Source organism: Rhincodon typus, chromosome 6, assembly GCF_021869965.1.
Source record: "Rhincodon typus isolate 14 chromosome 6, sRhiTyp1.1, whole genome shotgun sequence".
Lineage (NCBI taxonomy): Eukaryota > Metazoa > Chordata > Chondrichthyes > Orectolobiformes > Rhincodontidae > Rhincodon > Rhincodon typus.
The window spans coordinates 25,937,167-25,948,015 of NC_063337.1; the positions used below are offsets into that span (position 1 = coordinate 25,937,167).

At 42.0% G+C, this 10,849-nt stretch overlaps 1 long non-coding RNA gene across 2 annotated transcripts in view; it reads right to left on the reverse strand.

The window, feature by feature from the left end:
• The window catches only part of LOC125483363, a 40,917-nt gene that overhangs the window by 29,228 nt on the left and 840 nt on the right, over positions 1-10,849 (reverse strand). The window contains exon 1 of one of the 2 annotated variants that reach the window (XR_007262323.1): positions 10,613-10,827. The exons of the other annotated variant lie outside the window; for it this stretch is intronic. This is a non-coding gene — a long non-coding RNA (uncharacterized LOC125483363). Of the gene's footprint in view, positions 1-10,612; positions 10,828-10,849 lie in introns of those variants that run through there. 2 annotated transcript variants of the gene reach the window in all.

A 10,849-nucleotide genomic window follows, 5' to 3' on the forward strand; every position in this document is an offset into this window, starting at 1 on the left:
AAGGGTCTAGGCCCGAAACATCGACTCTCCTGCTCCTCTGATGCTGCCTGACCTGCTGTGTTCCTCCAGCTCCACACTGTATTGACCAACTAAAATTAATGTCATGTTAAATGCTCCAGTTCTCATCGAGATTGATACCAGCACAGCTGTATCAGTGGTTGCAGAACCAGTCTTTAATAAGGTCCATTCTGGGCTCCAACACTTAAGTTTGTGCAAGATCTTGGCCAGACTGAGAACACACACTGGGGAACCGTTACAGATTAAGGGTACGAAGTTACCGCTGATTGTAGTAAGTGATACAGGCCCAAGCCTATTGGAGTGGAATTGGTCGAGAAAGGTTCTCCTAGATTGGATCAACATTTCACTAATTAGAAATGACTGCCTGAGTGAAGTCCTAATGAAATACCCAGGAGTTTTCAGGAAGGGCTATGGACTATCAAAGGGGCCAAGACCACTTTGCATGTTGACCAGGAAGTAATTCTGCAATTTTGAAAGGCCCACTGAGTGCCATTTGCCTCAGGGGAAAAAGTAGAGGTGGAAATCAGGAGGCTGGAAAGTGAAGGAATCATCAAATCAGTGCAGCTTGCAGGGTGGGCAGCACTGGTCATACCGACTGTGAAGCTTGACTGCTCGTTTTTTTAAGCAAACAGTAAACCACTTCTCGCTGCTGGATAAATTCCCAATCACTTGCACAGAGGACTTTTATACAAAACTAGAAGGGCACTGTCCTTCACGAAGCTGGACATGAGCCATGATAACCTGCAGGTGCAACTCGATGAGTAGTCCCAGAAGTATGCAACAATTAATTCCCATGATGGTTTGTACCAATATACAAGGGGTATATCTGGGGTACCATCAGCCTGAGCCCTTTTTCCAGTGGATAATGGAGAAGATTTTACAAGGGCTACCCCAGGTTACCATTTATCTGGATGAAGTGCTAAGAACTGGGAAGACCAATAAATAGCACTTGAGGAAATTGGTTTCTCCCAGGGCATACACCTTGGAAGGAAAAATGTGTTCCAGGCACCCCAAATGACCTACTTGGGCTGCAAAGATGACAAGACTGGGTTATACCTGTTGGAAGAAGTAAAGTGAATGCAATCAAAGGTGCCCTGGCTCCCACGTCTGTACTGCAGCTTAAGTCTTTCCTTAGGTTGGTGAATTATTATGGGAAATTCATGCGTAACTTAGCCTCCAACTTAGCACGCTTACATCAGCTGTTGAAAAGGGTCAGCTTTAGAAATGGTCGTGTAGCCAAAAAATAGCCTTTTAGGGAAGTGAAAAAGCAGCTATTGTCATCTAAGCCGTTGGCACACTATGATCCCAAGCAAGAGGTAGTACTGACATGCGATGCCTTCCCATACAGTATCAGGGTATTGTTGGCTCACCAGTGTTTGCTTCCCAGGCTTTGGTTGATGCTGAATGCGAATACACCCAGGTAGAGAAAGAAGGCTTGGCGGTCATCTTTGCTGTGAGGAAGTTCCACCAATGCCTTTACGGATGGGAATTTGTCATAGTAAGGGACCACAAACCCCTGCTAGGGCTATTAAAGAAGACAAGGCTATGCTGCCATAGTGTGGAGCTAGAGTAACACAGCAGGCCAGACAGGATCAGAGGAGCAGGAAAGCTGACATTTTGGGTTGAGACCCTCCTTCAGAAAGAAGGGTCTCAACCCGAAACGTCAAATTTCCTGCTCCTCTGATGCTGTCTGGCCTTCTGTGTTCCTCTAGCTCCACACTGTTGTCTCTGACTCCAGCATTGGCAGTTCTTACTATCTGTATGTGCTGCCCATAGCTTCTGGTTGAATTCAGCAGTTGGAACAATTACCAGTTGGAACATCTAGCAAATGCAGATGTGTTGGCAGATATACCACCGGTGGTGCCTCCCTGGAAGAGTCTGTTCTGGCTTTAGATTTTCTGGACATCCTTCTGGTCACTGCTGTGTGGATACAGAAAGATTCTGTCCTGGCAAAACTAAAATAGCTGGTTGTAATGGTGGAAACAGAAGGGCCATCACCACTAGGATTGAAACTTTTATGGAGCTGGCAAGACCAGATCACCATAGAGGATGGAATGTTACCATGGGGAGAAAAGCATTAATGTCCTGAGTAAAGGGCGCTGCCAGATACGGTGAACTCCACCAGTGGGTCATCCAGAGGTTTCCAAAATGAAGATGTTGGGAAGAAAGTATGTCTGATAGCCAGGACTGGATGCTGACGTAGCTCTGTTGGAGGGGGAATGCCCAGAGTGTCAACAAATACAAGAATTACCACCAGCAGCTCCCCCACGTTCATGGGAAAGGCTGGGTAAATCCTGGATTCGGCTACATGTCAACTGTGCTGGTCCTTTCATGAGCTCAATGCTCCTGGTCATTGAATGGGCATCCACAAAGTGGTTGGACATGCATAGAATTGATTGAGTAAACTTGGATAATTGAAAAGCGAGCATTATTTGCGTTACATGGATTCCCAGAAGTATTGGTCATGGATAATGATATTGCATTTATCAGCAAGGAATTTGAGTATGTCCTAAAGTCAAATGGCTTTCTGCATGTTCGGACAGTTCCATACCATCCATCGTCCAATGGTCTCGCAGAAAGAGCAGTCAAAACTTTTGAATGTAGGCTTAAAGAAATTGTGTACAGTTTCACTTGATACCAAACTGTCCTGGTTCCTGTCTGATTATAGGGCCACCCTTCCCGCAACTACAGGGATAGCTCCAGCAGAGTTGGTAATGGTAAGAAGACTCTGCACCAGGCTAAATCTGTTCTTCACACACCTGGGTGGAGAGGTGTGGTGAGGAGGAGGAGTGTGAATGCCAGACACAAGACTCCACTAAGCAAAAAAGACAGTCTACTTCAGGGGACAAAGTTCGGTGCTGGAACCACGGAAGTGGCTATGCATGGGTACAAGGCGAGATCAACCCAAGGTCAGGTCCTGAGGCATACAAAGATCAGGTAGATGAGGTAATCCTGAACAAAAACGTGCATCACCCGAAAGCTGCTATTGTGCAAACGGGGCAGGAGCAAAACATACATGGCCCCTAAGAATTGGCAGAAAGGCCTGTCAGAAACTGTGGGTTCTCCACCTCTGTCTAGCATCAAGGAAACCTCAGAGTCTGAGATGCATGCAACCTTGGTACTGTTACCACCGGAAGAAGAGAAGGAAACTCTACTGCGATGCTCTGGATGAGATGATACATGCTGCCCGTGTCTGAGTCGAAGGAACCGGAGTTGGGGCAAAAATGTCCCAAGAGAAGCTATAAGAGAGAACAGAACTACATCCCCAGACAAAGGGGTTTGAGGGATGTAGTGATGCGAACCATGGCCAGGTGATCTCATTGACTGAGAGTCTAGATTGGCCCAGGTTAAAGATCTGATCTGGAATCCTAGCTGACAGATATAACAGGAGATTCAGAAGGGTCTCCTCAGGGACTTGCTTTGAGCTGGCTGGTCACAGCCCATGTACAGTGCACATGTAAATAAAGGATGACTTGGTGATGGAATACCGGCCTCTCTTCAGGAAAGTGAAGTTAAGGATTATCAGATCAGCCCGGATCTCATTAAACAGCAGAGCAGTGAAGCGGACTCATTGGGCTGATTTGGTATACTTGTGCTCCTATATCTTACGGTCTTTATGGAAGCTCCTCAGAGACATCCACCAAATGCCGAAAGGGCCCCTGATGATTCCAGACATTTGATACTGCGTTCCACATTTCTTTGTGTAGCTGTGATCATGCAATGTAATGCTGTGCCAGTACTCTGACTGGTGACTTAATGTAATAATTGGCATATAAACAAATTTTAAAGGAGGGGCCTGGGACCCAAATCCTACTTTGTAACAGTACCAACCATTTTGGTTCATTTCCCTGCTTTCGATAAATGGAGAGTTTTTTTAAAAAAACTCCCTCATAGCGTCAGAAAGACCACTTTAGCAGTAGACACAAGCTATGCAAACACTCAGTCCTAGATACACTGGAGTTTTACTGCAGCTATTGATGCTGGGTAAAAACATTCTTCATTGTACATTTAATGAAGTATTCAGTTCTACTCATTTTGGTCCAAAGTGGATAAACACACATCACAATCCTTTTAGAATATTTGAATCATAGATTGATCGACTTCTATTACTGCTCTTATTTTTGGCTATCCACTCCATTGACTAGTATCTCTTTGCAATTTTATGCTTTCATCTGTACCACCTGTTGTGCCACTTATCTCTGTTCCCTGAACAAACATGTGGATTTCTATAGTCATCAATAAATACTACAAATAATTGAACCCTCAACACAAACTATTTTGGGACACTGGGCGCAAAATGCCAATTGGACTGCTTGCTCATTATCCCTACTCACTGTTTCATCATCAGACCCTCGGAGCCAATTTCTTAGCTAGGTTACCATTTTGTTCATAATGTTACCATTTTTAGAAAATAGTTTTAGCTGCCACATAAAATCAGTAAGGTTACCAACTGTGATAAACAGAGACATCCATTGTTTAACAAGCACTGTTGCAACGGCTAGACTTATTGCAAACTCCGAATTCATTTTAGATGGTAAAGTCAAAGCAACACCTGAAATCATTGCAGACATTTTGTCTTCTTCAGTCAAAGAACAATCAGCCTGATGGAGTCAGAGTTGTACAGCAGGGAAACAGACCCTTTGGTCCAACTCATCCATGCTGACCAGATATCATAAACTAATCTTGTTCATTTTGTCAGCATTTGGCCCATATCCCTCTAAACTCTTCTTATCCATACACTGATCCAGATGCCTTTTAAATGTTGTAATTATACCAGCCTCCACGATGTCCTCTAGCTGCTCATTCCATACATGCACCATCCTCTGTGGAAAAAGTTGCCCCTGAGGTCTCTTTTAAATCTTACCCCACACACCTTAAACCTATGCCTTCTAGTTTCGAACTCCGCTAACTTGGGAAAAGACGTTTGACTATTCATGATTTTATAAAGCTCTACAAAGTCATCCGTCAGCCTCCAACGCTCCAGGGAAAAAAGCCCCAGCCTATTCAATCTCTCTGTATAGCTCAAACCCTCCAACCCTGGCAACATCCTTGAAAATCTTTTCTGAACCCTTTCAAGTTTAACGACTTCCTTCATAATGCAGGGAGACCAGACTTGAACACAGTATTCCAAAAGTGGCCTAACCAATGTCCTGTCCTGCCGCAACATAACATTCCAACTCCTATAATCAATGTACCAACCAATAAAGGCAAGCGAACCAAACATCTTCTTGACTACCCTGTCTAACTGTGACTCCACTTTTCAGGAACTATAAACTGCACACCAAGGTCTCTTTGATTGGCAACAGTCTGCAGGGCCTTACCATTAAGTGTATAAGTTCTGCTCTGCTTTGACTTTCCAAAATGCAGCACTTCACATTTATTCAAACTCAACTCCATCTGCCACTCCTCGGTCTGTTTGATCAAAGTCCTCTTGTACTCCAAGATAACCTGTCCACTACATCACCAATTTGGCGTCATCTGCAAACTTACTAACCATTCGTCCTATATTCTCTTCGAAATAATTTATATAAATGACAAAAAGCGGCAGGCCCAACACCAATTCTTGCAGCACACCATTGGTCATGGGCCTCCAGTCTCAAAAATAATCTTCCATCACCACCTTCGGTCTCCTACCTTCAAGCCAATTTTGTATCCAAATGGTTAGCTCTCCCTGGGTTCTATGTGATCTAACCTTGCTAACCAGCCTACCGTGTGGAACTTTGTTGAACTCCTTACTGAAGTCCATACAGACAATGTCTGCCACTCTGCCTTCATCAATCTTCCTTGTCACTTCTTCAAAAAAAAACTCAAAGTTAGTAAGACACAATTTCCCAAGCACAAAGCCATGTTGACTATCCCTAATCAGTCCTTGCCTTTCCAAATACATGTAAATCCTGTCCCTCAGAACCCCCTCCAGCAAATTACCCACCACTGACGTCAGGCTCACCAGTCTATAGTTCCCTGGCTTTTCCTTACCACCTTTCTTAAATAATAGCAGCACATTAACCATCCTCCAGTCTTCTGGCACCATACCTATGGCTGTTGATGGTACAAATACAGACTCTTCTCAAGATATCACTATTTATTTCTCCAAGTTCTCTAGCTCCCAAATCCTTCTCCACAGTATAACTGACACAAAGCACTCGGTCAGTATCTCACCCATCATCTGTGTGTTCCACATCTTGACCGCAACCCATCTCATTTCAATCCACAAGGTTTTGTAAAGTTCACCCAACTCTCCAAAGATCATGATGAAAAACCCCGTATCAAACCATGAAGAGGTCCCTTCATCAGAACAACATGCAACACTGTCTATGGGTATCTACTGTACTGTTCATAATAGAACTAATTGCATTAAACCATGACACAATACAGGAAAGAAGTCACTCAGTCAATTGTACCTGTTCTGGCTCTGAGCTAGGAATTATCAAACTAGTCTCATTCGCCTTTTCTTTCCCCATAGCCCTGTAATTTGATTTACTTTGACAATTTAACCAATTCCCTTTTGAATATTACTATTGAATCTGTTCTAACCATCCTTTCAGACAAGTGCAGGTCATTGACATGTAGCAAAAAGATTAGTAGTCCTAATACTGATCACTGGTGAACACCACAATTCCCTCAAGTATGAAAAATAACTATTTGTTGCTCCCTCTTCTTTAAGAATTTTGTATGCATGCTGCCAAAGTTCCTTTAATCCAATAGGGTTTAACATTACTAACAAGCCCACTAGGTGGTACTTGGCAAACATCTTTTGAAAGTTCACATGCGTGATATTAACTGCACTACGCTGATCAACCCTCTCTGCAGCATTGCTAAAAATGAATTGTACAGTAAAGAGTTAATACTCAAGTATGTATGTAGTCAGCTTTCTTCAGTAGTGACATGAAAGATCACATGGTAACTGACTCTGGAAGAAATGATTCTGTGTACAGTTTCAAGTTAAGCTTATGGTGTAAACTGTTAGCAGCATGAACACCTAAGACTTAGCAGCATTTCTAGATCCTTACCAAGGCTCAAAGTTCTGAGACTCATCACCATACTAACAGATGGTCACAGACAGCGACCTAACCAGCAGCAGGAGAAAGGCAGCCAGAACAGCATTGATAGAAAAACCAACATCAACAGGTCAGAGCAATGGGAAGATGAAGAAAAACCTCTGTGACTGGAAAGCAATGTTAAGCAGAATGATGGCAAACAGAGGGCACCACAGGAGACAACTCGAGTAAAGAGAAGCCATGGAACAAACTTTCAAGCATTGGATTGCCCAAATCAAACTGCGAGGTGAAAACACCGGTGTAAACGGTGAGTCAAGTATAGGAATGCTTTGGGAGTAGTGGCTAAACCAGCACAGACCCTTCTCTGCATAAATGCTGCTGACTGCAGGGGACATTTTTATGAGGCAGTGTATAAGCAAATAAACCATCACCTATGAAGATATTATGGTTCTTCTGGTGCTTATTTTAGTCTTAGAAAAACTATAATTATAGAAAGGGTGAAAGTTCACAAACACCTACAAAACCTGGGAGAGAGTATAGATTCCTCATCAATGTCCTGTATCAATTAGCGGATAATTGAGAATCTGGAATCTGATGAAGAATTGCATTATGGTTTGAATCTTGGATAAGACTATTTTGGATTTTTATAGTCAAGGGAACACTTGAGATGAGTAAAAGTGGTACAATTAGCAAGGCTGGCAGGTGAGAGAAAACAGAACAGAGTTGCTATGTGCAACAACAGAGAGGCTTTGTGCAGAAGACCAGTTGAGACAGTATAATGAACCTAAGCTGAGGCCAGGAAAGCTAAAAAGAAGTATTGATGACCATTATGTTATATTCTTGCTGTGGCAGGGAACCTCCTTTGGTGTAAACATTGTCCTGCCAAAAATATGGAGTGTCATTCCAACAAGAGGAAAGGACATTTAAAACTGTTTGTCACAGCAAAAACAGTTAATTGCAAAACCAATAAGAAAAACCCACCAGAACAAGGAATGTTCAAGACTGAACAGCCTAAACGCAGTTAAATAAAATTTCTGAGAGAAATAACTGGATACAAGGGAAACGATTCAACAGCTGAAATAAAAGTAAATAGGTATGAAGCAAACTTCAAGATAGACAGTTAAGCAGGTGTATCAGTGCTCTTAAACACAGAAAAATGGCAAAAATAAGACTTCCTCCAGCCACTTACTATTCAACTACAAAGGTCAGTTGATTACAACACTATTGTATAAGGAAGAGAAGTCACAGAGAGAAATCAAATCAAGGGTCTTCATACCTAAGCTGAAAAGTTTGCACAAAGTTGCAAATCATTTATACGACCAAGAATTACAAAGCAGGAGAAAATAAAACTGATTCAGAGCAGAATTTCCAAAAGTACTGAATGGCCTTGGAAATCTAAACAAACCTAGCAGTTCATGATGAGATCATCATGCTAAACCAATGCACTTATTCACTCCAAGGAAAGTTCCACATCAAATTATTAAGGAAGATAAAGTATGAAATTGAGGCAATGTTACATTTAGGAAATGATTTCACCAGTGACAAAGCCAAACTTTGGTGTTCTGTTATGGTGCAACTATCAAAATGAATTCATGTAGACCTGCTAGAACTAAACAAATAGTGGATAGGAAGATCCACCCTATGGTGCCAATGGTTGAGGTCTGGTGAAGCTAGCAAAAAATTACAATCTTCACTAAACTTGATATTCATGGATCGAGAAAGAAGCACCAGCAGCTACAATGTCATGCAAAAAAAAATGTTCAGATTACATTTTAGATTTGAGGTAAAGAGAACATAAACAATTGATAACATTGCTCATTGCCAGTGAACTGGTGAAAATGGTTGTGGAAGTGCAGCGATTTCACTTATGTTTAATGAGGCGCAATACTACAATCCAGTATGCCCAAGGAGAGAACTCTACGGTGAACACATTGCCAGGTATTCCTGCTGAACAAGCAGTTCATGGAGACAAAAATGTTATCAAGAAGTGGTGTTCTGTACTTCTTTAACTAAACTAACAAAAATGAAAAGAAATTCAGAAATCTCAAACAGATGAGAAATTATGCAAATTTGTCTGTACAGCATTGACGAATGGCCACAATATATTCTAAATAATCACATTTTCAAACAATACTTGGAACAGTGAAAACACATTAGTGACGTAAATTAGTTGTTGATGTGAAATGAGAGATTAGTCGTTCTGAGTATTCAGACTCAACATTCCTCAGAGGTTACACCAAGGGCACTTGGACATTACAAGCGTCAAAGATAGAACTCAAAATTCTACATGGTGGCCAGAAGTTTCAATTTAATTGCAAAAAAAAAGAATGGCATCACCTACACGATCCACCATCAAAACATAACGAACCACTTACAGTTTCCTCACTTCCGCCCAGGTTGTGGAAGTGCCTCGACATAAATCTTCTTGAGCTATGGGAAAAATATTCCTCATCATTATCAACTATTACTCAAGATGCATTGAGGTCAAACATTTGCTTGGACTTACTTTGGAAGCTGTTATTAACTTCCTCGACGATTTCTTAAAATGCATGGCATTCCAAGTATAGTTATTTCAGATAATGACCTACAGTTTGCCAATTAATGTCTCAAAAACTTTGCAGAATGCTATAGATTTGTGCAATATCACAAGACTATCTAGATACCCACAGGTTAATGGAGAGGTTAGAGTGGAGTGAGGACAATCAAAGCCCTGTTGAAGAAAAATTAAGATTTTGATTTATCATCTTGCAATATAAAACACAGTCACAAAAACTCTTTCTTGGCGGAAGACCACAATTTCAACTGACTGCTGTTCCACACGCCTTCAAACCAAATAGTATGGCAACAGCTAGAGAGCCAGTGCAAGAAAGGGAAGAGCTACAGTGAACAAGTCAAACAGAAACTACAACCAACATCTTAGAGTCCAGACATTGCAGCATGCACGGATCCAGGATCAGAATCATGAAGGCTCAATCCTGGAAATGAAAATTCTGCCATAGAGGTCATATCTCATAGAAATGATCAGTGTAAGGAGAAATAGAAAAGCAAAGCTTTCACAAGACAAAGACTCTCAATGTAATGGACCAGCTATCCAGAAGCCCAGAAAGACAATCTGAATAAAGAGATGGCATTCTCTAATGACTCAAGTAACTGAGTTACTGAATCCAAGTAAAAACTTGGAGAAAAGAATATCCTCAAATTTCATCAAGGGAGCTGAGAACAAGGTTAGAGAGATTGGTGAAATCATCACAGCACTTATATCTGTGAGCCAGTGGTTAAAACAAAAGACTTTTGGCATGTGGGAAAGTGGGATTAAGGGCAGATATTAAAAATATAATTTATCTATAGAGTCAGAGACTTGGGGAGATTCAGGGGAAAGGGCAAATATTCTAATAGGTAAACAGTAAGTCTACATCAGAAGAGATGCAAGGTATCCATCAGACTCTGCAGAGAGAGGCATATAGCCTCAACGGTGTAACTAGTTAGCAGGTATTTGGTGAAAAACCTTACCAACCCAGTGTCTCTAGATCCTTACCCAGGGCACAACCTCTCACCACGATAACAGATTAGTCAACACAACATTGTCTTCTACAAACCTGTGCTGATATTCATTCATTAGTCACCAAGTTTCTCAAATACCCCTCTTAGAGTTCCCGGCTGCCAAGGTTACAGTGAGGAGCTGTAGCTGGTGGTGGATTTTTTTTTTGGTGGGCGGGGTGGTGGGTAGTAGAGAGACTGGCTGGCTCAGCAGCCCTCAGTGGAGAGAGGGGACAGAGAGAAGCGGTGGGGAGGGGGGAGATCCCTCAGTGGAGAGAGGGGACAGAGAGAAGCGG